At 48.0% G+C, this 25,524-nt stretch overlaps 1 protein-coding gene and 1 long non-coding RNA gene across 7 annotated transcripts in view; one reads left to right on the top strand and one right to left on the bottom strand.

Annotated features, from left to right (window-relative positions):
* The window catches only part of PLXNA4 (plexin A4), a 427,913-nt gene that overhangs the window by 364,550 nt on the left and 37,839 nt on the right, over nucleotides 1-25,524 (bottom strand). The window contains exon 1 of one of the 6 annotated variants that reach the window (XM_038556479.1): nucleotides 2,508-2,526. The exons of the other annotated variants lie outside the window; for them this stretch is intronic. The gene's annotated coding sequence lies outside the window, so the exon portion shown is untranslated. Of the gene's footprint in view, nucleotides 1-2,507; nucleotides 2,527-25,524 lie in introns of those variants that run through there. 6 annotated transcript variants of the gene reach the window in all.
* On the top strand, nucleotides 7,560-11,163 carry LOC111098723. Its single transcript, XR_005369287.1, has 3 exons — nucleotides 7,560-8,148; nucleotides 8,642-8,737; nucleotides 10,334-11,163. It is a non-coding gene; the product is annotated as an uncharacterized LOC111098723 (long non-coding RNA).

The following is a 25,524-nucleotide window of genomic DNA, read 5'->3' as shown; positions in this document are numbered from 1 at the left end:
CAAGGGAGGACCCGCAGAGCTGGAAGGTCTCCTCGGGGAGGGGTCAGCGTAGCAGAAGCCTATCAAATGGCAGGTACGCCAGGGAGAGTCTGGAGATAGGAGACAGGGCTCAAGGGAAGCCCTGGGCCTTGTCAGGACATCGCTGCCAGGTGGAGACTATACACCTGTGGTAATGAGGAGAGGCGCTTGAAGGAACAGAGCACAGGCCCCCCCCCGGGGGGGGGGGGGCATGCTTCCATCGATGTAGCCTCCGCAGGAGGACTTGGGTTTGGGGCTGAGGGCTGTGGGCTGGGGACCCGCCATGCTCACTGGTGAGTCCAAGTGCCAGGCCCATGCTCGACATATAGCCGAGACTCAAGGCTTGTTATCTGATTAGTAGAGGGCTGGGAAGCGAGGAGGCACGTCATTTGCCACAGCCGGTCCCTAGGCCTGCGCGCCCACCCCTCGCCTGCTCAGCTCGGCTGTCTGCTGGGGTCAGAGTGCTCTCACCTGCTTCTCCAGTGAGGTGACGGTAACTCTGTCCAGGGCAAGGGGCTGATAAGTGGCAGAGCTTAGGTTGAAACCCAGGTTTGTATCAAACCGCAAAACCTAGAGTCCTTCTAGAAACACGCAGTTCTGAGTCCAGAATATAGAGCACGTGGAAGCCTCTTTTAATCCACATAAGGCCTCAAGCAGAAAAGCCCCAGGGCATCTCCCGGTAACACCTCCCCACCAGCTCCGCAGGGGGAAGCCAAGCCCCTGGGACCCACAGGGCATAGCCTGGCAGGTAACATGCAGCAGGTGGGCACCACCATCCACCTCTAAGAGCGTTCACGACGGACAGCGCCTGGCACAGGGCCTTCAGCCTGGCATGCCCTAAGTACTTATGAAGTGAGAGTTGTTCTTGTTGACAAGACTGAAAGGAGATGAACAGGGTTAGGATGATGATAACAAGGTGGTACCCGATGGCACCATCTCAGTTCGTGGGATGGCTCATCTTGAACTGCCTGTGCAAATCCAAATATCAGAGAAGAATCTAGAGGTTTTTCATCTGAAACAGGCAGTTCAGCGTAAAGGTTTCCGATCCTTGATTTTAAAGACAAGGATGCTGTGATCCAGAGAAGTTAAATGATTTGCAGAAGGTCACATGGTGAGTTGAAGGTGGGGCGGCATTAAGCTCAGGCTTCTGGACTCCCAGTCCAGTGCTCTTTCCATCACCTGCAGCCTAGTCTTCCAACTTTGTTTGAACTCGCTTCAGCACCTGCTCCCTGGCCTTTGTCTGGAGGAGCTTGCTCTTTGGGTGCCATACGCGCTGCTGGCTAACACAGCTCTCAGAACACTGCTGCCAAGAACCCAATTCCAGCAGGGCTGGTGATCCTCACTCCAAACAGGCAGGTGCCAGTCAGGGCTCAGCCACCAACTCTCTGGAGGGACCTTTCTGCAGTCCCTGTATCAGAACCTGGCAGGGACCGGGGAAGTGTGCCTGCCATACCCCGACCTTACTGTACACACTCACAGACCCACACGCCAATCAACAGTTTCCCAGTTTGCAAGAAGCGAGGCAAGGAAGCCTGTAATTATGAATTTACGGAGCAGAAAGGTGCCAGGGCTCTTCTTCCATCTTCTAGATACTGAAATGAGACACAGTTATGCATCTCAAACATTTATCATCCTCATCTAAGGATGGTGGCACCTCGAGAGGGGGGAACCCACAGTAAACAGTAACGTGTGATAGGAATAACCAGCCTCGCATTTTACACTCCACGGAAGGACTGATTAGAAAACAAGTAACAAAGAAATGTTAGAAAAAAGGAACAAGCAGGGTGTGGGCTTCAGCTTGCCTCCCCAGACATCCCTGCCGGGCACCACTGCAGGGGGAACCCCACCAAAGCGCCTATGCTCCCCCAGCTCCGGCCCCACAAGTAGGCAGAGGGCAGAGCGGTCAGCCCTCTGGCCCCCCGGGGCTGCCTGAGGCTGCTCTGTCTCTGCAGGCTGGCCTGCCAGGGCAGCTCCATTCCAGGACATCTGTCTTCTGTCCTCATAAGTGGGGATGCAACCTAGGAAACCCTGCTCCCAATTCTAGGTCCTGCCCACCATGTCTTCCCCAGGTCATCAGTTAGATGGCTTTAAAACAAAGTGCTGGAGGTGGCATTCAGCCCATCACTGATTCTTAAAGGCAGATGATGTGACTGAATCACCCCAAGATTGCCCCAAAGGCCTCGCTGAACTAGCAGAGTGGGCAAGTCGCAGAAGGCTGGAGAACTGAGAGGCTCTGAATCGAACCCAGACATACCGCCCCTTTTCCCTTCTTTAAAATCAGATTTTAATGCTGAATGATCTCAGGGGAGATGAGACTCATTTTTAGAAGCTGATCATCATTTTGATTAAAGAAATTGGGGCTGTCTTTGTTTTATGTGGCAAGTAGTGTTGAAGAGCTCCAACTAATTTTCATGAAATAGCACCATCCTCTCAGGTTCCTGAGTGGTAGACAAGAAAGTTATTATAGACTAGTTTAAAATAGCAATTACCTCACGAAATTACTTCAGAGTTTACAAAACGGTTTCATATACATTGCCTCGTTCTGATTTTATTGTTCACGACAACCCTGTTAGGTAAAAGAAATATTTGTAAGTATGCCTCCTCTACAAATAAGGAAACCGAGGCATGAACAGGCACAGGTCTGGGCTGAGGTAAGACAAAGTCAGGCCGGAAGGACCTTTGCTATGGGATGATAGAACATTCTGAAGATATATTCTCAGATGGTGTTTCACAAGACCATCTCTATGACATACCACAAATCCAGAAACCAATTGAGGGGGTCACACATGCTTTTTAATGAAATAAAATAGAAGGGAAAAACAAGGCTATGTCACAGTTAGGAAGGATAACCACTATTTAGCACCACTTTGGTTTCAGCCATATATACGTGTGCTCCAGTGTGGTGTAAGTGCGTATCGTACTGTGAGTTGCTGTGATGGTTAATTTTATATGTCACCTTGGCTGGGCTATGGTGCTCAGACATGCAGAAAAACATTATTCTGGGTATCTCTGTGAAGATGTTTCCAGATGAAATTAATATTGAAATCAGTGGGAGTGGGGTGAAACAGACTCCCCCCTATAAGGTGGCCATCCAATCAGTTGAAGACTGACCTCCCTGAGGAAGAGGGAATGCTGCCAGCAGACCCCTTTGGCTTTCTGCTGAGTCTCAGGTCTGTGGGTCTACCATTGCAGATTTTAGATTTGGAGCCTCCAATTGTACGACCTAATTCCTTAAAACCAATCTCTCTGTCTCCCTACACACACACAGTTTTTGTTTCTCTGGAGAACGCTGACTAATACAGGCGTGATCAACAAAATGTTTGAAAGACACTATTAAAGATGCTGGACATCTTTTATTTTTCTACCAATCATTTATCCTCTAGGGATCCACCTCTTCACCCTCTCTCAGCCCAAAAGCTTCTGGGAAAATGGCTTCCACCCCAGTCCAAGAGAGAACACATGACTGGGTCCAAACCAATCAGTACAGAGCTGTGGAGCAGTGAGGGCAGCAGGGGAGGGGGAGTGTCACGGGGATTGGTTCAGGGATGGATACTTAGTCTGGTCAGAATCTCTAAGAGGCCACAGGCTTTGGATGAGAGTGCTGAGGAAAAAGTTCTAGGTCTTCCATTGGCTGTGACCTTGGAGAGGTATGCACCTGAAAATCGTGGGTACCATACTATAGCCATGAGGGTGGGAGGTGGGCAGGGGGGCCTGAACAGCATGAAGCCCAAGCACTGAGGAGAGCAGAGCTGAGCAAGAGCATGGAAGTTACTCGATCTCAGGTCCTGGTGACATCACACAGATGTCTGGATCAAGTGTGCTGAAGCCAGCTCTATGCTTACACTTTCCAGTTACACGAGCCAAAAATTCCCCTTTCACATAAGCCAGTGTGGGTTCTGGTATTTGTTAATGAAAGAATCCTAACCCATACACAGAAAAACCCAGCCTTTGAGCCAAAAGACTAAAGTGTCTCTCACCACATCCTCTCTAATAGACTATTCTTTCACAGGGAAAAGTAAGCATGCCAGAGATCCCCGCGTCTCACTGGCCACAGAGCTAATCTAGAATTTGCAAGTAGTGAGGCTTTATCTCAGGCGGGATTTGGGTGTGTAAAGGTGTGTGTACGCGTATGCATGTGCTGACTTTCAGAATCAAACACAGTGCTCCTCTGTCTGCTGGACGTTTGCTTTGAGGGCTGTGCTTGCATGTGTCTTCGGATGTGTCTTCGCCACCTGTCCATGCCTCTGCATCTTCTGCATAGGAGATTTACACTTCCCTGGGATCCCCACCTCATCTAGGATCTTATCTTCAAAGAAGCCATCTCTGGCCCTGCCTCTGATGTAGGAAGCCCCTGTGATATGTTAGTAGAGGAATGAATGCCCACCAGCGTCTCACATTTTACAAACTCCGTTGTATTTGTCCATTAATGCTGTCCCCTTTCTAACAATATGAGGTCCTAGAGATCAGAAATTATATATTTTTCATTACTATTCCCTCCAGTTCCAAGACCAGAGCCTGATATATAGCAGGCTCCAATAAATGTTGGAGAACACACGAATGAATGGATGAATAAATGATGAATGAACAAATGAATGCCTACTCCCCTGCAGCGTGTCGGCAATGGCAGCTGGGATCACCTATAGCAAAAGTACAGTGCAAATCTTGGCGTTGGGCCACTTGCTGAAACAGTGACCAAATTTAAAATGCTGGTTTTACCCTGCTCTGGTCCAGGGCTTCTAACTACTTAAAATACTCAGTTTTGTCTGCTTAAAGCATGACTTCAAATGCATCAGGGGAACTATATCTTTCATACAGGACTTACAACAAAAACTGCCAGGCCACCGGCTGGAATATTGTAACAAGTTGCCTTGTATCCACAAATCGGACTTTGAGAACCATCATTTATTCAGCAGAGAAAATCAGCACAGACTCTGTTGAGGAGAAAGAGCAGGGCCTTAAAACAAACTTGCATTGAGGAAAACTTAGATGATGCAGGAGACATGGTTGCTAGAATCAGCATGCATTCTTTCATTCACCCAATGAATGTCGATTGAGCAAGGACCACGTGAGGGGCTCTGAACTGGCTGCACGGGGTACAGATACTCAAATGCAGAAGACAGACCCCCTCGGGGCGCCTGGGTGGCTCAGTCAGTTAAGTGTCTGCCTCTTGACTTCAGCTCAGGTCATGATGTCAGCTCAGGTCATGATCTCAGGGTCATGGGATTGGGCCTCATGCTCTGTGCTCAGTGCAGAGCCTGCTTGAGATTCTCCCTCTGCCCCTCCCCCACCATGCTCTCTCTTTCTCTGTCTCTCAAACAAATAAATCTTTTTAAAAAAGAAAAAGAAGAAGATGAAGACAGCAGTACCCCTGCCCTCTGGCGGCTGGTGGTCTCTTATAGGACCCTTCCCGCTGTCCGTCTTTGAGGTTATCTCCAGTCATGGTAAGTTCTGCACTCACTACAAACCAGGAAACTCACTCCCCTAGCCTCCTCTCCTGTGCCACACTAGACGTGGTTCAGCTTTTGTCTGGGCAAGGCTGAAGGACAGGAAGCTAATGATCCACCAAAAGTGTGTGCTTCCCCATCCATGTGGCCGATGGTGTGAAGTTATTGGTTAAGAGGTGGCCGCCAGCTACGGCCCACCTGCCCCAGCCTCTATGTTTTCACACAGTATCCAGTGTGACCCTGTGAAGAGTGAAGAAGCGTCATGGGTCCACCTCCACACCAAAGCGGTAAGACAAGGATATGTCTTCCCTACAGAGCCTTTCATTAGTTGGAGAAAGAGGAGTCTGAGGCTCTATGGGAGGATGGGGCCTAGAGATGAAAGCACTCATTCGCCAAGGCAAGAAAGAAACCATCACTGGAACAAGGCTCTGAAATGGTGGATGTGTGTGTCATAGCAGTTGGCAACACCCTAACACAGGCAGAAACAGCCAGCGCGGCAGAGCAGGGATTCGAAGCCCAGGCTGGGCACTGTGGGGGCCCTGATCGTTGTAGTACACGAGGGTGCCTCTAGGGGGCCTCCCTTTAGGTGCCAGCGGCCCCCTCCTCGTTCCCAAAGCCAGATTGCAAGTAGCTGCCTAGACAGGTACGAGATGACCGCGCCACTGTCCATAAGGCAGAAAAATCTTCATGCTCCTCAGCGGCCCTTTCAAAGTTTGAGGGCTGGGGAGGCACTACGTGTGTGCTGCTGAGGGCCGGGAGGGGATGGGACACAGCACAGCTCTCCCATTTTAATTCAAGGAACACTAGACAGCCACTGATCCAAATTAGCAAAAGGAACAAATGCCCTTTTCAGATTCCCACTTGAGTCTGTAATCTCCTCAGTTAACTAACCAGTATTTTTCCTGCCTGCTTTTCTTTTTTTTTAAAAAAAAAATTATTTATTCATGAGAGACATACAGAGAGAAGCAGAGACACAGGCAGAGGGAGAAGCAGGCTCTCTGTAGGGAGCCCGATGTGGGACTCGATCCCAGGACCCTGGGATCACGACCTGAGCTGAAGGTGGACATTCAACCACCCAGCCCCCCAGGCGTCCCACTGCCTGCTTTTCTCACATTAAACTCTTGGTTTCCAGAAGCAGGAGGCATGAATCGTTATTTTATTGTTCTGAAGAATTACTATTTACATGGGACGTCTGTGGCCTAGTTGTGCAGTGGTGCCTCCGAAGCCTGCGATGGGCCCGCGGCCCCCTGCCCCTCCTCCTCATCGCTGCCCTAGAAATGAGGGCTACATTCATAAAAGGAAAAGGGCCTGAGGGTGTGAATGTCGCAGTGCAATCCATCACGACCGCTAGGGGGAAAAATCAAGTCAAAGCAGCTGTCTTCCCAAGAGAAGGTCACAGCACTGTCATTGGACAGTCGTGTGTGCACGGGGGACTCTGAAAGGTCAGCGTGGCCATAACCCAGTGCACAACCACAATGCAGCAACAGCTAGAGCAGGCCGTGAGCCTAGGAGTCAATCCATCCAGTCCGCTTTCCCTCCGCTCTGCTTCTGTTCTCTTGAGCAATGAGAAATGTGGCCCTGGCGGCTGGGGGAAGGGCTGGAGAGGGGCATGAGGGATGGGGAAGCAGAGTAACGCAGACCCGGCCGCAGGCTTCAGAGTCCTTGTGCCCAGGCAACCAGCCCTGGTCCCCAGGAAATTCAGCACCAAGCTCAGCAGCTCGGGCCCTCTTAATCCTTACTTCCCAGTTGATTAAAGGGGGGTTGGGGAACCGTGATTACCATGGACAGAGCCTTTGGAAGGAGCCTAGAAGAAGCCTCTGCAGGAGGGTGAGTGTGTGAGCCGCCCCATTCAGAGATTAGGGCGTCCCTGGACCCCTGAGGCCCCCCATCTATGGTTTCCCCTCCACCAGGCCTCCCCGTCCTTGGCCCTGAGGGAGCCCCCCAGGGACAGAACCACCTTTCCCTGGCCAAGTCTGCCGTGTTCCCAGCAGAGCTGAGCGGGAGCTTCGGCGAGCCCAGGCAGCCCAACATGGAACTCTATTATTACATCGCAGCAGCCCTTTATGTTCCAGACACTGCACTCCGGGTGGGGGAGTCGCTAAGCAATGACTCTCTTTACTCCAAGTCTGGCTGTGAGGCTTTAAAAACACAACATTCTCAAGAGCAGCCTGAGCTGGGAGGACAGAGTCGTCAACTTTCCAGCGTCTCATTTAAAGAAACAGGCTGGCCAGGAATTTGGGGTCAGATGCCCCGGCTGGACTTGGCATCAGTGTGGTCACTCTGTCCGGCCCCAACCCAGAGCCCAGCCCATGAGGAGTGCTCTGCCCAGGGGGGGCTGGCTGCTGGCATTCTGAGGGTCCCCATTGCCTCTGGATGTACAGAAGTGGAAAGATGTCATGGGGAGGTGCTCAGGACACCCCCAAGCTGTGATGAAGGGAGTGTCTGCTGGTACTTTTGCTCCCCCAAGTCCTGGGTGGACACTCAGGTCCCAGGGGAGGTGCTGGGAGTCTACCACATCCTGAGGACAGTCATCGCTCCATGTAGCTCCTCTGGTGGCCATGGCCTGGGGAGAGGTGGATTGAAGACTTGCTCAGAGGCCTGATTTTCATCTGGAAGGGACAGCTCTTCCAGCCACATTTCCCATGGCCTTGCCATCCTCTCTGCCTGGACTCCCAGCCTGGCAGCAGTAAGCAAAACCATGATACATGGCTTCACCTCAACAAGCTCCTCCTCTCCAGACCCTCCCCTCCTCTCTCGACCAGGGGAAAAAGTCAGATCTCCTTAGCCCACAGTCGGGGGTGGTTGATGTGTCAGCCAAAGTCACCCATCAGGAATGGTCATCCCACCTGGTCACAGTCCTGCTGCCCTTCTTTCTCAAAACCTTAGTTTCTCCACCTGTAAAATGGTGTTTCTGGAAACAGGATGTTGAGGCAAGAGAGATCACCAAGTTTCTTGTTGGGACAGATCTAGGAGAGGCAAGAGTAAGGCACTTAGTCCTCAGGGAAGGCAGGCCACCACTGATGTTGGGAGGGTTCCACCAAAGTCGCATGCAGTAGAGTCACATGATGGTGCCCATTACAATACTCCAGGGGGTAGGGGTATTGACTAAAAAGCAAAAGGCTGGTACTGAAGTTTCTCTCTCGAGGCTCTTTGCATCTTTGCATAAATTGGCTTTGTAGCGACCTACATCTAAGCTGTGGGGTGCCTTGGGAGAGCCTGCCATGGTCTGGATTCCACAGCCTGCCCTCTGAGGACACAGGACACTCATCTGTCAGGTGGGCCTCAATCACCCTCCTTGAGCCTATTTTGTCTCTCATAATAAGGGAGGCTGGAGTGGGATGCACCTTGTCAGCTCAGGTCCTGGCCCATTGCACTGAGCCCGGTCCAAGCAAGCAAGCTAACCCTTCAGGGAGGGGCCTTCACTTCTTCCGGCTTCTGGAGACTTCCACCTACAACAGCTCTCTGAAGAGCAGGCAAGAGTCCTCTAGGCCCTGACACTCCCCCACCCCAACCAAGGGCTTAACTTACACCCGTGCTAGAGTGATGCTGTCCATTTCCTTCCCTCCCTTTAGCAAGAAAACAAATGAAAACAGGAATGAAGATTCCCTTCTTTAGACAAGTGTGAAATCTCTCATTAGACTTTGCTGGAAAGGATGCTAAATACAGGGTGCTGGGGGAATCCAGCTGGGAGCCCATTGCTCTCAAATCCTTGGGCCTCAGCATCTCCCCCAGTTGGCACTTGGATCCCCAGTGGCTCCCTGACCCCTGGCCCTGTCACTGCCCCCATCAGAGCCACCCCCCTTTCCACCCACACAGTCTCCAAATAAGGAAGTCACTAGTTCCACCAATGAGTGGCACTGTGAAGGGGCAGCCCTTTGGGCATGTGTTTGGGCCAAATGACAGTACTTCTGTTGTCATTTAACGTCTAGTGGGAGGGCCCTTTCCCCAGTCCCCTACTTGTCCTTCTACCTCCTCCCTTTCTTTTTCAATTCCAGGGAAAATCAGGAAGTGAACAGTTGTCTCCCTTGCTGGTCTATATTCATGTAATTAGTGCTATTTAATTCCACGATGAGCCAAAGCTCATAAAATACAAAACATATTTCAGCTGCGTGCCGCAAATCTTGGCAGAAGTCTCCCTTGCAGCCGGAAGCCGAACAGAGCTATATTACCTCAAAAAAAAAAAACAAAAAACAAAAACAAAAAAACCAAATACCACACTCAGAATGATTGCAACAAAGTTTTGGGGCCAGATACTGAGACCTGGAAATAAGCAAGGTAGCCGAATAGTAGGTTTTCTGGCTTAAAGTTTGGAAATAATTCCATCACCATGACAACACGGAACTTTTAAATGTTTAGTATTGATCAAGTCATGCTAGGATAGTATGCTATTCCTTCCAAGGAGCTTGTTGGTGGCCTTCCCCCTGCTTATTTCCATGTACCACAGAGTCACACTGCTTCCCCACCTGCTGGGCACACGCCTATGAGTCAAACGACCAAAGAGATGTGCGATTTCGGGCAACAATTCTAAATTCACTAACACATGCCTAAACTCTTGATTCCTGCTCTGCCCACCCTACTCTGCTGAAACCTCACCCTACCTCTGCATTTATACCAGCAACTTATGAGGCAAGGGGCAGAAAATCTTAATCCCCCATCCCATTGCCCTTTCACAAGTAAGGCACAGAATGGTGAAGACCCTCGATGCCATTCTCCAAGGCATCCATCACTGTAAAGCAGCAACAGAACATGGTTTTCAACAAGTCAACCTCTGCCCCAACATCAACTCCAGGCCCTCTTGCCTGCACCCCTGACAGGACTGGGGTCCTCCGCTAGCACTCCTATGAATTAGTTGTGTTCTCTTCTCTGTCCAGGTGACAAGAATACAGATGGGGCATATTGCTGCGAGGATCCAGGGCAAGGCCAGCCAGAGGATGATTCATGTTGGATACACAGAAGTTGTGTCACTGGGGATGCAGGAAGGCCAAGAGATGGATCTAAGGTATGAGAGAGGGTTGAATCCACTGCAAAACCCAGGAGGCCTTTCAGCAGATTCACCGTTTTCATGAGTCTGCCCCGCACATTGCACAGTAGATGAAAACACGAAGTGCTGCATAGAGAGAAGAAAACACCTGCCAGCTCCACCCACTCCTCCTCTTACACGGCCTGAAATTCCACCACCACCACCTCTTGTTTGTGTGTAAACCTTGCCTTCCACAAGCTCCTTCATAAGCAATAAACACTCATGACTCCAAAAATATATATTCATCACTATCCAACCCATGATTGTTGTTGTCCAGATGGGGACACAGAAACTCAGAGAATGTCATTAACTTCCCCAAAGCCGTGCTATTCATGTCTATAACTCAAGTCTTCTGACAGATCCAATGCTTCCCTGTAAACCACAAAGTCATCCATCAGACATCATCACCGAAGACTGTATATCAAAAGTAGGAGAGCAGATAAATCTAGGAGGTTCCACAACCCATGTGTAGTTGTTAAGTGGGAGGAGAAGAAAGCCTTCTAACCTATTTGTGCATAAAAACCAAACTGCTTTGGAGTGCCATCACCTTGCTAGGCCTTGGTAACCTGCCTGTGAAGGAGAGATAACTCTCCTTCATCCCAGGGACATGGCACAACTGGACAAGCCCTGGGTAGCCAAAGGATGATATGAGAGAGGCCAATCAGAAAACAGGGAAGATGACCCAAGTCCATTCGTGCATTTGTTCAACATTTACCCAGCTGCTACTACATACCAGGAACCCAGGTTCTAAGAGTACACAATGAATAAGACAAAAAAGTCTTTGATGTCACAGAGCTTACACTTAATAGGGAGAATGACAATGAATAAGAAAAAAATATTATTTTCAGACAGTGCTAAAACCTTAAAAAAAAAAAAAAAAGGGAGGCAAAGTCATTCCATATAGAGTAACTGTAGGTGGGAGCAGGGTCCCCAACTGGAGTGACCAGTGGAGGTCTATCCGAAGTGATGCTTGCAGGGGGGCTAAATAAATCACAAGGAGGAGGCAGCAACACAAAGATTTGGGGAGATCAAAGGAAAAGTGAATGCAAAAACTCTAGGGAGGAGCAGACTTGGCAAGGAAAAGGCAGAAGGCTGAGGGTCTGGAAGGCATTGGTGAGCAGAGAAGTGTGAGCAATGGGGTCAGAGAGGAAGGCAGGGGGCAAATGACAGAGGATATTTAAAACCATGGGAAGAAATGTGAATTTCATTGCAAAGGGTGTGAGAAGCCATGGAAAGGTTTTAAACAAGGTCAGGTTTATCACAAACTCAGTCCGGCTGCTTGATGGAGAATGGTTTGTGGGTGGAAGAGAAGACCTGCAGTTCATTGAGGGGTGATGGGTGGCCTGGGTCAGGCATCAGTGCTGAAAACAGACAACCTGCTCCAACAGGGCTTGCTGGTGAGTACAGAAATGAGAGGGAAGAGAGAGAGGGAAAGCTGTAACACCTCCTTGATTTTGGCTTGAGCAACTGAACTGGGTAAACAGCAGTGGCACGTTACTGATACGGGGACGGCTTTGCAGGGGAACAAACAAGTCCAGAGTTCCATTTGGAGCATTAAGGGCAAGGTCATCCGCAGAGCTGGCCCTGCCCAGGTTGATGCAAATGGGAATAATGGAGGGAGGTAGTTGGAGAACCAGCTGTGTGGTCTGCATTAGGCACCTTATTTAAATACTCCCAAGAGGATGCTAAGGGTATCCTTATTTTCTAGATGAGAAGCTGATTCTCAATGAAATATAAAATGAGGCTGAGTCCTGAGCCTAAGCCTACAGAAAGCCCCCTACTCATCAGGGTCCTCGCTTGTGACAGTCCCCTGATCATGCAGATGGTGCACCAATGACCTCAGCTAGAAGATGATGCCAATAAAAATTACAAAATATTTTACTCGGGGACCTAGTATTTTACACTTAGGTTTGGTGGAAAAATAACTATCACATCAAAATTTCAATTTTGCTAAAGGAAAATTACAAATGGTTACGAAGTATGGACCAATTTGTAAACTTCATCAATTTCCAACCAAAATTATTCAAGGAATTATTCAAGGAATAAACATGGCAAGGGATAATCGGCATCAGCCAGAGACTTCCTAGCAGAGAGCTCTCACTCAAGTTCTAAAGGGCATCCTGGGGACTCAGTGATCACAAACCAGCAAAGGTCTGATGGCCAGAGTCTGACAGAAATCAGACCAAATCAAAAGAACTCAGACCGAGGACAAGATTTTTTTTCTAATAACTTTTTGGAAAATTGTGGTAAAATGGACATTGCATAAAAATTACCACTTTAGCCATTTTTAAGTGTACAGTTGAGTGGCATTAACGTTCTTGTACATTCGTGTTCTTGTGCAACCATCACCACCATCCATCCCCAGAACTTTTTCATCATCCCCGACTGAAAAGGGTTTCAGTTCCCCAGTGATCACTAACTCCCCCAAACCTTCCTCCCTCCAGCCCCTGACAACTACCCTTCTACTTTCTGTCTCTATGAATTTATATTTTTTAAGATATTATTTATGCATGAGAGACACAGGGAGAGAGAGAAAGAAGGAGGCAAAGGCAAGGAGAAACAGGCTCCCCGTGGAGCTGGGAGCCGGATGCGGGGCTTGATCTCAGGACCCTGGGATCATGGCCTGAGCCAAAGACAGATCCTTAATGGACTGAGCCACCCAGGTGCCCCCATCTCTATGAATCTGACTACCTTAGGGACCTCATATAAGTGGAGATATACAGTACTTGCCCCTGTGTGTCTTGCTTAGTTCACTTAGCACAATGTCTTCAAAGCTCACCTGTGATATAGCATGTGGGCTAAGATGGTTTTTAACTTTAAAAAAAAATCTTTCCCCTTCAAAAGTACTCATCTGGATTTTAAGTAACTCCTGTTTGTAGTTGCCATTTCATAGACACTGATGAGAATGGGAAGAAGCACTGAAATGAGAAACCGCTATCGACAAATGCCTGTCGTAGCTTACTGGATGAAAGCATGCCCCTCCACCCGCCTGCAACTCCAAACCCACACAATTATATTGGTACAACCCAGTGAAGATTATCAATCCTTCCCAAAGCTCTGCCCACAAAGGGTCCCTGCTTAATCAAGTTTGGGAAACACCAAATCACCCTCTTGGAGAGCCAAGAGGCACATGAGCGTATTAAAAGTCCCGAGAAGTCCTTTGATGAAGACATCTGTTGTAGGATTGGTAACCAAGGTTTCTCAACTGTGTTTGACCAAGGAATCCTTGATTGCGTAACACCTACTACTATCTCTAGGAACACTGTTCCATGGTACACACTTTGGGAAATGTTGGTATGCTGGCTTCTGTTTCTCAAAAACACTTTTACATCTATTTTCTCACTTAGTCTTTATAAAAATTCTGTCAAGTAGACTGAGAAATTGAAGGTAATTTGCTTTACTTATTGAAAAAGGGGGAAAAAAGCTTTCAAGATTCAGAACTGCAAGGAAAATCTCTAGGTGAGGGGAAGGAGCTAGGACAAATGTCGCCTTGATTTCCCCTTTCTGCTGAAGGCCCAGTGATGTAACACACTGTGTCCACCGTCACCACAGCCTCATGGGTACATAACACCCTTCCCTTTAACCTCCCGGCACAACACCACACACCTGTTACAACCCACTTCTCCAGGTTCCTCTTAGCATAGCTGAGAGAGGTGGCAATTTTTCTCTGTGATCACATGAAATCGACGGGAAAACAAAATAAACACAGAGAAAGGAAGAAGCATAAAATGAGTCTATCTAAACAAAGTATGGGTTTCTGCTGCATCCATCCCTAACTTGTTCCCAGACTCAAAGGCCCTGTCACTCGCCACCTACCCCCACCTCAGAGAGCTAGTTCAGCTTCCAAGCACCTTGTCTGGATGCCTCACTTCCTTGCTGCCTGGAAAGCAGGTGTTTCTGGTGATCCTGTGGGGCTGCTGCCTTATTTAGGGATAATTACTCCTCCGCCCTGGTCTTTGGTGTAAGGCTATGCTCATGAAGAGTGGAAATTCACGATATAAGTCAACTGGGTAAGAGATGGCTCCCAACACAGGTCATCAGGACTGGTGGCACACCTTTGCAGGTAGGAGAAGGAACTCCCATCCTTCCTTGGGCCTCAGTCTTTATGCCTAAACTTTAAGGGATCTGTTGGGTCCCGCTAAGGATCAAAAACGCACAGTGCTCCATGGTGGCACAATTGGTGTTAAACTGGGGTTTCATCTACTGATGAAGCAAAATAAAACATAACTTGGAAACCACATTGACTTGTTATAGTAACTCTATTTATTTCCCCTTTATTACCCCCAGGTCCCTAGCAGAGTCCTGTTAAAGTGTCCAGGCTTGTCTCAGCTGTGCTATTAGACATCGATGGGCAGTTGTAAAGCCATACTTGGGCTGAGGTTACAAGGAAGATACACGCTGGTCTCTGGAGCCAACATGGCCTGAGTTGCATGCACTGGTTGGAGAATGGAAGCCATAGAATCTCAGCACCCCTCCTCAAGTGGAGGTTCTCCCCCATTGCCAAGTCTGAGCAAGACCACAGTTTCTTTACCAAACAAGTCTTGCACCCGCCTCTCCGGAGCTACCCTTCTGGATACCCAAATGCCCCCAGCTTCTCAATGCTTTAGGCAGGAGTTATCCTCTCCATGTAGATGAGGAAACAGGCTCAGGGAGGCTAAAGTCCTTTGCCAGGGTCACAGAGATTGTCCTAGGAAAGGGGTGATCAGCACCTATAGTAAGGGCAATACAATGTGGCTGAATGTCAAACAGGCACAGAAAAATGAACTAAAAAGAAATGAAGCAATCTCCAAGTGAACAGATGAACAAGAGTCAGTCGGCAGTGAAAAAATCAATGAGGCAAAATGCTCAGCCTGGAAAAGATCGATGCGGCAACCGACCAATGACCCGCATTCCCACCCGAATTGACACCCGACCACATCACAGTCATGTTTGTGTTTGCCCAAATCAACTCCTCACTCCACCTGCCAGCACACTGCCCAGGTGCAGATTCAACCTCCACCCAGGCACCCACCTGACCTAATCAACTTCTTCAAACAGAGCCAAGAGGTGGCTGATGGAGTCTGCACACAGAGGCTATAGAAAGAAGTCCCTGGAACAAGGAGATAAGGTGACCTTCTGAGAGTTAATTTAGTAACAAGACATCTGCACAGCAGTGCCAGGTATCTGTAGAAGCCACCTTACAGGGGCAAGTTGTCCCGAAATCACTGCTGAAAGAGCAGGGAATTGAAGCCCACTCAGGTGACATGGTTTCTTCCTCCAACAAGAATATAACTCAAGAAGGCTGTAATCTAAAGAGTCAGAATAAAGAAGATGTTAACCAACTCTGGGTGGTCGGCCCAGAGCACAAAGCAAAACAGCAATAACTGCTGGTTTTTAATCTTACACAAACCAGGGAAAGAGAGAGAGAGCTGTGGTGGCTTCCAGACATGATTATGTGGCTCAACAGGAAGCACACTCCAGGAGTGATGACAGCTGGCCATCAGACTTCTCCAAGCAATGGATGACATGGTTCTCAAAAACACTAACCTCCTGGTTCCAATTTCATGCTCCCCAGTGAGGCAGCTGACCCCCCACTGATCCTTTCCCACTGATATAACCCCTAACTTTATTTGGGAGTTCACCCTCCATCTGGGGCCCCACCTCAGAAGGGGGTTGGGCATGCCTGGAATTAGCCAATGATTCCTAGCCCCAGTGGTTAATCAAGGTTGGATTAAGTCAACCTTCCCCTCTGCCAGGCATGAGCTCCTAACATTCACAAGATTTAAACCTGGCCAACTGGACCACATGAGAAGCCTGCCAGGTGCTTCATGTGAAGGAGCACCCCTTGTCCTTACTTGCCTACCACTTGCAGTTGGGTCAACTGTTGCAGACTTCTCCTGACCAAGAGGGGAGACATCACTGATATGCTCACCATGGCTCAGCAGAGAGGAAAGCGCCAATGGCTGAAAGCATCTGAAGGCTGAACACATCTCACTGACTCACCTAGGACATCTTCAGGCTACAAGTGTACCCTCTGGAGACCTTGCTGCCATGAAGGCCATGAAGGGTGTCTAGGAGGGCAACCACCATTCTTTCATTAACTAGATAGGAGCAGACTCCATTAAAATGAATAATGTGACATTTTACCTTAAATATCAATGTCTTAGGGAGTTAGAGTGAGTTAGTCCTGAGAGTCTGTTAATCTCTGGATACACTGACAAAGTCAAACCCTGATCCATGGTATCCCACCCTGGGAGCCCCACCCAGAAACCACTGGCTGCCTGCATGCTGGTGTCACCTCATTTAATAGCAATTGAAGGGAATAATGGAGAACACATGCTACCTTGCAGTCTCCACGCTACATTACATCTACTCAAGTCCCTTACCCACTGTCTAGATTTGTGTCCTTGTCTGTAAACAAACATATCTTTCTGACCTACATCACCATATTTTTGAAAGAGTGAAAGAAAATCAATATGAAAAATACAAAGTGATATATAAAGCATGGAATTTTGAATAAGAAGAAAATCATCTCAACTTACTGTGCATCAGAATCACTGGGGGAGCTTTTTAAAAAGCACAGATCCCACCTCCAGAAACTCTCATTCAAAGGATGGGGGATAGACATCCGTGTTTTTCAAAAAGCAGTAATTATTCAAAATTAACTATAAAGTAATTATTAAAATGTAGCTTTTTAAAAAAGCAATAATCATTTTCTTCCCAGGTGATTATTCTAATATGTGGCCAGAGTAGATGAGAACCACTGATAGCAGGATCCTGTCATGTGCAGGTGAGAAAGCAAGCCCAGGCAAGTGGAGAGGCTGTTCAAAATCAGCATCCACCAACAGAGCCAGAGCACCAGGAGTCTGGCCTCCTGAGTCCCAGATTAGGCATCTTCCCATTATGCCTCACTGCCAACCGCAGGGCATTTAGAGCATTACTATTAACAGGCAGAGAGAGGAAGGGCAGGGAGGGAAAATTATAATGGATCATGAGGAAACTTTGGGGGGTGATGGGTTTATTCATATCTTGATGATGGCGATGATCTCACCGCTGTTTCCATACATCAAAACCCATTAAATTGTATACTTTAAAGACGTAGTGTATAGCATATCAATTATATCTCAGTGAAACTATACTTTAAAAAATAGACTAGGGGTGCTTGGTTAGTTCAACGGCCAGCTCTTGATTTTGGTTCAGGTCATGATCTCAGGCTTGTGGGATTGAGCCCCATGTTGTTGGGTTCCGTGCTCAGGAGGGAGTCTGCTTGAGGCTTCTCTCCCTCTGCCCCCCTCTTCCCTGCTCAATCTCTCTCTCTCTCTCTCTCCCCCCCTTCTAAAATAAAAAATATATATATTTAAAAGAAAAAATACAACCTAGAGAATGGGAGAAAATGTTGGCAAATCACACATCTAATAAGGGTCTAGTATCCAGAATACATAAAGAAGTCCTGCAATTCAACAACAAAAAGACAAAGAACCCAATTCAAAATTGGGCAAATAACTTGATGAGACATTCTCCAAAGAAGATAGACAAATGACCATTAAGCACTTGAAAAGATGTCATTAGGGAAATGCAAATCAAAACCACAATGAGGTACCACTTCATATCTAACCAGGATGGCTACCATCAGATGAAAAATACCAATGTTTTCAAGGATGGAGAGAAATTGAAATGGCTGAATATTGCTGGTGAACATGTAAAATGGTGCAGCTGCTGTGAAAACAGTCGGGTGGTTCCTCAAAAAGCTAAAACTAGAATTACCATACAACCCGGTAATTCCTCTCCTAGGTATATGACAAAAAGAGTGGAAACCGGGACTCAAAGGTATATGTGTATACCAATGTTCACTTAGCCTATGTTCAAGGGCCAAAAGGCGGAAACCGCCCAAGTATCCATCAGTAAATGAATGGATATACAAAATGCGGTGTATCCATACAATTAAATATGACTCAGTGATTTAAAAAAGAATAAAGTGTTGATACATGGATGAACCTTAAAAATATTAGGCTAAGTGAAAGAAGCAAAACACCAAAGGACAAATATTCTATGATTCCACTCCTACGAAATATCTAGAATATGCAAATTCATAGAAACAGAAGGCAGGTTAGAGGTTACCAGGGGCTGGTGGAAGGGAGAAGGGGGCAGTTACTGTTCAATGGGTAGAGTTCCAGTTGAGGAAGATGACAAAATTCTGGAGATGAATGGTGGTGATGGTTGCACAACATTACCAATGTAATTAATGCCATTGAGTTGTATACTTAAAATGGCAAATTTGGGGGCACCTGGATGGCTCAGAGTTTGAGCATCTGCCTTTGGCTCAGGTCATGATCCCAGGATCCTGGGATCGAGTCCCACATCGGGCTCCCTGCAGGAAGCCTACTTTTCCCTCTGTGTCTCTGCATCTCTCTCTGTGTCTCTCATGAATAAATAAATAAAATCTTTTTAAAAACTGGAAAATTTCATGTTTTATATATTTTACCACAATAATTTTTTTAAATAGACCCACTGTAGTCCTCTGTGATCCGGCTTTCCCAATGATCCTCTATATTTGCGAAATATGTTACAAATTCATGAATAACAAGGACGTTTAGAGAGCTATGTGCTCTATATGAACTACCTCATTTGTTTTTCCTAACAGCCTATAGGGTAGATATCATCATGATCTTTATTTTACAGGTGAGGAAACAAGAGTTCCAGAGAGAGCTAGAGATATGTTCAAAGCCAGAGTGTAATAGAGCAGGGGTTTTCACCTGGGAACTTGCTAGAATGCATATTCTCAGGCCTCACGCCAGCGCTAAGGGGCCTGTGTTGAAACAAGGCCTCCAGGTGTTTGTGGGCACACCCAGGTTTGAGAACCGCTGTGACAGCTCAAGATAGAGTTCCCACATGAGCCTGAATGCTTGAGCACTATGATATAGCAGCAGCGGCTCTCTAACTTGACCATGCAGCGCTGAATCACCTGGAAGGCCCACCCTGAGTTTCTGATTTGGTGGGTTCGGGGCGTGACTTGGTCATTTGTAGTTCTAACAAGTTCCCAGGTGACACTGATGATGCTTGCCTGGGGTCCACACTTGGTGAACCACTGACATACAGACTCTCATTTGCCTTATCACTATCTCTCTTTTGCCCCACTGGCTTATGTATTTTTAGCCCCATTTTGCAGGCACAGAAACTCAAAATCAGATTACACATCCTAGCACCACCAAAGGAGTTACCACCTGGACCTAGAACCTGAGTTCAGTGCTCTCCACTACAGCGCAATACCTTTACCTCAGTGATCTAGATGCTTCTGTATGTCGACTTCGCACTCACATACCACTTCCTTCAAAGCCAATAAATGTCTGAAGCCATGAAAGAGATTTAATTCATTCCATTTAACTGCGTTAAAGTGATCACATTTGTGAAAAGAAATCCAGTAAGCAGAAAGGAAAAGAGTGGAGCGGTAATGAGTAGGGTCTAGTTTAGCGATTAGGAGAATATGTATAAATGGGTGGATGGAGTCGGAAAGAATTGGAAAATGGACCACTTTTCCTTCATTCTTATGAAATCAGTTGCCTCTTACCAAAATGAGAAGAAATTTTCTCTCCTGCATTGTCCAAGGTAATAGTTCTTTATAATGTCCCCTGGGCACAGCACATTACTTCTCATGTTCTGTTACAGTCACCTCTTAATGGTCTATACATCTCCGATTCTCCTCTTTCTAAACCACTTGTCTGCTCTGATCATGACACTCTCCTACTCAAGAATCATCAGTGGCTCCCCATTGCCTCTAGAATGGAGGACAAACTTAGCCTTGTATTCAAAGATCTCTGACATCTAACTTTTATCATTTCCAGTCAAATAGAACTACTCTTCATTGCTCATACATGGCCTGTGCTTTCCTGCTTTCATAACTTCACCAAGTTGTTCTCTTTGCTTGAAACTCCCTTTTCCTTCCTCCTTCCCTATCTTTACCCTTGAAAATTTGACCTTGGACTAATGACTGCTTCCCTTTAGGTCTCCGTATCCTCAGCCAGGAAATGAGAATGACAGTGGGACCTGCCTTCTAAGTGGTGGCAATCCGTGTTGCCACCATCACAATCCCTCCCAACCTCCAAGCCAAAGGAATCTCCCTTCTTCCCTGAATTTCCCAAGCAATGTGTGCAAACGTCAGAGTGGATTGCTTTCTACTTTGCATTTGCCATAATGTTTACATCTGTATTCACTTTGCTGCTAAATAAGCCCTCCTGACGTGAAAATATACTTCTTATTTATAGTTCAATTCACAGTACGCAGTACTTGGCACAGCGTAAGTGCCCAATAGGACATGGAAGAAGAAATGATCAGTCTCATGAGACCCTAAATGGACCCTACAGCATCCCTACGGCTCTAAGCCCCCGTCCAAGGTAGCCAAATCCTGGGGCAGGATATCAATTCAGGAATTGGATGGGTGTAAGGCCTCCAACATGAAAAGATTTAACTTGTCCTGTGAACCAGCCGCTGAGCTTTGGAGAAGGGTCTCCAGATGCCCCCTGTTCAAAGAGCTCCCCAAATCCACAGAGGCCAGCCTCAGCCCAATTTTCCATCCCCAAAGCATTTTCCAATCATTCAAAGATTCCCTTCCACATCAGGAGTCCCTTGTGCTTACTTAAGACAAAAAAAACCTTGGCTCCACAAGAAAACCATTTTTTTTCTCTGATTTGATGCTTGTGGAGCTCTGTTCTCCTTCTGCTCTGCTAGTCTGTGAAGCTGCCGCTGCCCTGCCCACCTCGGGGAGTTCCGACTCGGTGGAGTCCCCGGGCTTCTCCCACACACAGGCTGCAGGCCTAGACTGCTCCATGCTCCTTTCCCCACCTGCCATCAGCATCTCCGGCCTCAGCGCCATCACCCCATGCCAACCCATCTCCTTAAACATGTCCTCATCTTGGGGCCCCATGGCCTCGCGGACTTGTTCCAAAGGAAGGGCTAATGATGTGTGTGGGTTTGTTTTGGCAGCTCACCAGGCAAGGCAATGAGACTGAGAGACATTCCTGTGAGAGGGGAGGGGACGGCTGAAGAAAGGGAGGCTGGGAAACAAAATGGCGGTCTGTGATGACTCCCAAGGCTAATGCTATGATGAAGAAAGGGCCAGGAAAGAGAGAGTTCTAGCTTGACCCATGTGGATAGGGTGAAGAGGAGTGGAGAGCAGGAGCTCTTGCAGAAATGGAAAACATATCAGCGTAAACAAAGAAAGGATGCAATACTTCTTCTCTCTGCTTCTTGGCTATAACCTAGTGAGACCCGCCAGCCATTTCAGTTCTTCCCTGACCCTAACCCAGGCTCTCCAACTAACTTGATACAGGGCCACCTGACTTCTGACTTCTCCTACCATTGGACTTCCGCCGTGCTGTCGGAGTGTCAGTGAAGGAGGAGCATCCCATCTTCCAGGAGAGAGAAGCATGGCCTGGGATTCCTCTCTACCCTAGTGCAGAGGCAAGAGGCTGGCTACTAGGGATGTGCTCATGGAGACACACAGAAGTGTGCAAGTGTCTGGAGACACAGCAGTGGGGAAGGGGACATGTGAGGAGCAAACGGAGGAGGATTGAGTCTCCAGAGCAAAAACAGCCAGGACTTGGAGCAAATGGACAGATACTGAGTTGGCTGGCACAGAAGGTCTTTTATTTTGTGGTCTCCAAACTAAAGATTAAGGGAAAGAAAATAGTAAAAGAATGAAATATATATATATAAAGAGAGAGGGAGAGAGAGAGAGATGAATGAAAGATAACAGCTCTACTACCATTCCGCACATAGAACTGGCCTACCCACAGGGTGGCATATCAACAGGTCTATGTCCTACAGAGTAAAGCAGGTGTCCTGAGGGCAACAGAGGCTCTCTCATGATGCTGAGGGGTTCACATGGTCCCCTCACACCTTAATTTCCCATCAGCATTTGCAAGATATTGTTGCATATTGGTGCCAATTAAGGGGACTTACGATTTATTGCATTATTTCACGTTAATGATCCAGTGTTTTAAAAACTTAGTAAGTGGCTTTAAAAGATACCTATCAGGAGAGTATGGAAAGAAAATAATACAAATAACGCAGACACTAGTGATCAACAGGAAAATGAACAGGTAATCCTACTAGCGCAAACTCTTCATCATCCACATTACAGGCTATAGGACCAACTAGCCACACCAACTCATCACTCCCTTCTAAAAAAAAAAATGCATTAGGAAGACTGTTTTCATATCTGGATTTATATTCACCATCATTAATGATGAACCTCCCCTTAAGTGCTGATTTACTTTGAGGTGTTGCCCAATGGATGGCAACGCATGGCAGGCAGACTCTACCCATAGCCTGTCTTTGTCAAGGGCTGCCCTGGGCTGGCTGGGCAGGGAATGGATGGTGGTCTGGTGGGAGTGTAAGGAGTGAGGGTTACACACTCAGGAACCTCAAGATCCAGCTTCTGTTAAAGGCCCTTGTGACCGAGACCATCCAGTGGACTCATCATTCCTCCCACCTCCTTCCTCACATCAGCCGCAGATTTGGGGCCCCAGAAGAAAAGGGGAGAGGTTTCTTCCTATTCAAGCACCTTATTCATCTCATTTAACTTAGTGGCAGCCAGCCTGCAAGGCCATACCCCACTGTCCCAAAAGGCAAGTGTGACAGAGAATGAGTACCTAGGTCCCTTTATCTCCAGACTCTGCTTTAGTCCTTGATCAAGACCCTCTCAGCAGACCCCACACTCAGGATATCTTTTCTGTGATTGAAAATGGAAGCATCCTCGCTTTCACAATAAGAGCTCATTACTGAGGCCTGCCACATGCCCAGCACCGGGCTGTACCCTTGACCCCCTCACCGTACCACACCAGCACCCCTCACCGCAAAACCACGAGGGAGCTCCTACCACTACCCTTTGACAGAGCAGGGGCCTGGGGTCCACAGAGGGTAGGCAATTTGGGGGGGGTGGAGCCCAGACTCCACCCCAGCCTAGGACCTCTGCCTCCCACTTCTCTTCTGCTCCTCACAGAGATGGGGAGAAAAGTGTGCATCTGTCTTATGACCTTGAACAAGTTACCTCTGAACCTCAGGCTCCTCATGTATAAAGTGGAGCTAAATAGCACATACCACATGGGGCCTTTGTGAGGATTAAGTGAGTTAATAGGTGTAAATGCTCCTAAGAGTGCTGGGCAGAAAGGGTCCCCCATCAGCCTCAGCCGTCTAGTCCCAGTCCTTCTCGTGTTGCATTGCTCTCCCCCATCAGCTCAGTCGCTCCTGCTCCTCCGTTTGTTCCCCACAAGAGACTAATCCTTATCGTTTTATCCCAATCCTGGCTCTTGCTCCAGGCCCCGGGGGAGAAGCTGAGGATTACAGAGAGGAGAGACTAAACTCTCTCCCTGCTCCCACCTCTGCCGCGGCACACACCCCACTGCCACATCCGGGGCTCAGCCAATGGACCAGGATGTGAATGGAACCCAAGAAAGGAGAAGACTTCTGGACGAGGCCTTCTGCAGCCCCTGTGGGACCCCCAGCTGGCACAGGCAGCCTTCCCTCTGCAGAGGTCTGCCCCATAAGCCTGCTCCACTGGGGCTGCAGATGTCTGGAGACCAATTAGGCATCCAGTCCTGGGGGAAACCAGCCCAGAGGACCCCCTGCTCCCTAGGAGGCAGCTGCTGAGAGGGGCAGGAGGCTGTGGTCTCAGGGCACAAGTTGCTGCCTCTCCCAGCCAAACTCCTAGTTTGTCCCCTTGGACACTTCAGCTCCACTCACCCTGCCCAGAAGCCGGCACCCACTAAGCCTCATGGAGCTGGTGATGCCCCACACTTCATACCAGCCTTTGCCCAAGACCCTGCCTGTGAACCCGAGTTGGTCACACAATCTCACAGGGTCTGTGAGACAGAAAGCTATCTCCCCTTCATGAGCAGCTTTATAGAGATGGCCGACTTGGCCTAGTTGAAAGTCCTACTTCCAAGAAGACCAGGTGAAAAGAGCTATTTGTGAGTGGGGAATTTCAGAAGAAAAGTGCATCTTTTGAGAATGAATTGCTGCATCCCCACTCTGTGCCTGACTCTGCTTTCTGCAAAGGAAGGCTATCGCATTGGCCTGACTCACGGAGGCATCAGGACAGTGAAAGGGATGAAAAGAAACAAGCAACCACAGAGGACCAGGGCCTCTTGAAGGCATGGGATGTCTAGATTGAACGTGGGGCTGCTACCGGGAGGAGAGAGGGACCTTTCTGGAGCACTCCAAATGGCCTGTGAATGGAGGCCATAAGGCAGAGATTTCCATCCTGCCTGTGTCCACGGGCCAGCCTGGCTGTGGGAGAGGCTACCCCAGGCACGCTCAGTCCAAAGCCAAGTGTCCATTTGGTAGGGATGCTGTGTGCAGGGTCCCACGCGGGGCAGGACGCTGGACCAGCTGATGCCTACACGAGCACTTAGCAGTGTGCAAAACCGACTAAGAACTCAACACATGAGTTCTTTTATGGTCGTTATTAATCCAGTGATGAGATTTCATGGTTCTTTTTTGGCTCAAAATCATAAAGCCAGCCTTTTTGGAAGGGGCCTCAATCCTCTAAGTGCACTCACTGCCCTGGATGAGATCATTTTCAGCACTCAAGAGACTATTTCCAAAAAAAAAAAAAAAAAAAAGTTAAGGCCCTTTTTAAGAGCTTTAGCTGGGATTCCCTAGCTTGAGACAGACATCCTGAAACAGGACTGCAGGATACCCCAGAACCGAGGGTCATATGCCTTCCCAGTAGGCAGGGGGCCTTCTCCCAGCACCATCTACAGCTAGTGCTGTGTAGGAAAAAGGGACGGGAGACACAGAGAGGAGGAGAGAGATGGAGGCTAGAGGCCCTCGGAGAGTGAGGTGTCAAATCTACAATGACAGGAAACCTCTGGAAAGAATAGGAACAAAATAAAAAAATAAATTAAAAAAAATTTTAAATGGGGTCTTTATCTGGACCAAGCCCTTCAATCCAGGAGCTTCTGTTGTCAATTTCATGGGGAAGTGGATGGGCAGTGGGGGCCACCATGACCCACATGTGGGGCCTGGACACCCAGCCCTGGATCATTTATCAAACCAGCAGAGGGG

This window comes from Canis lupus, chromosome 14 (genome assembly GCF_011100685.1).
Source record: "Canis lupus familiaris isolate Mischka breed German Shepherd chromosome 14, alternate assembly UU_Cfam_GSD_1.0, whole genome shotgun sequence".
NCBI classification, from domain to species: domain Eukaryota; kingdom Metazoa; phylum Chordata; class Mammalia; order Carnivora; family Canidae; genus Canis; species Canis lupus.
This window is presented reverse-complemented; position numbering and strand designations above follow the sequence as displayed.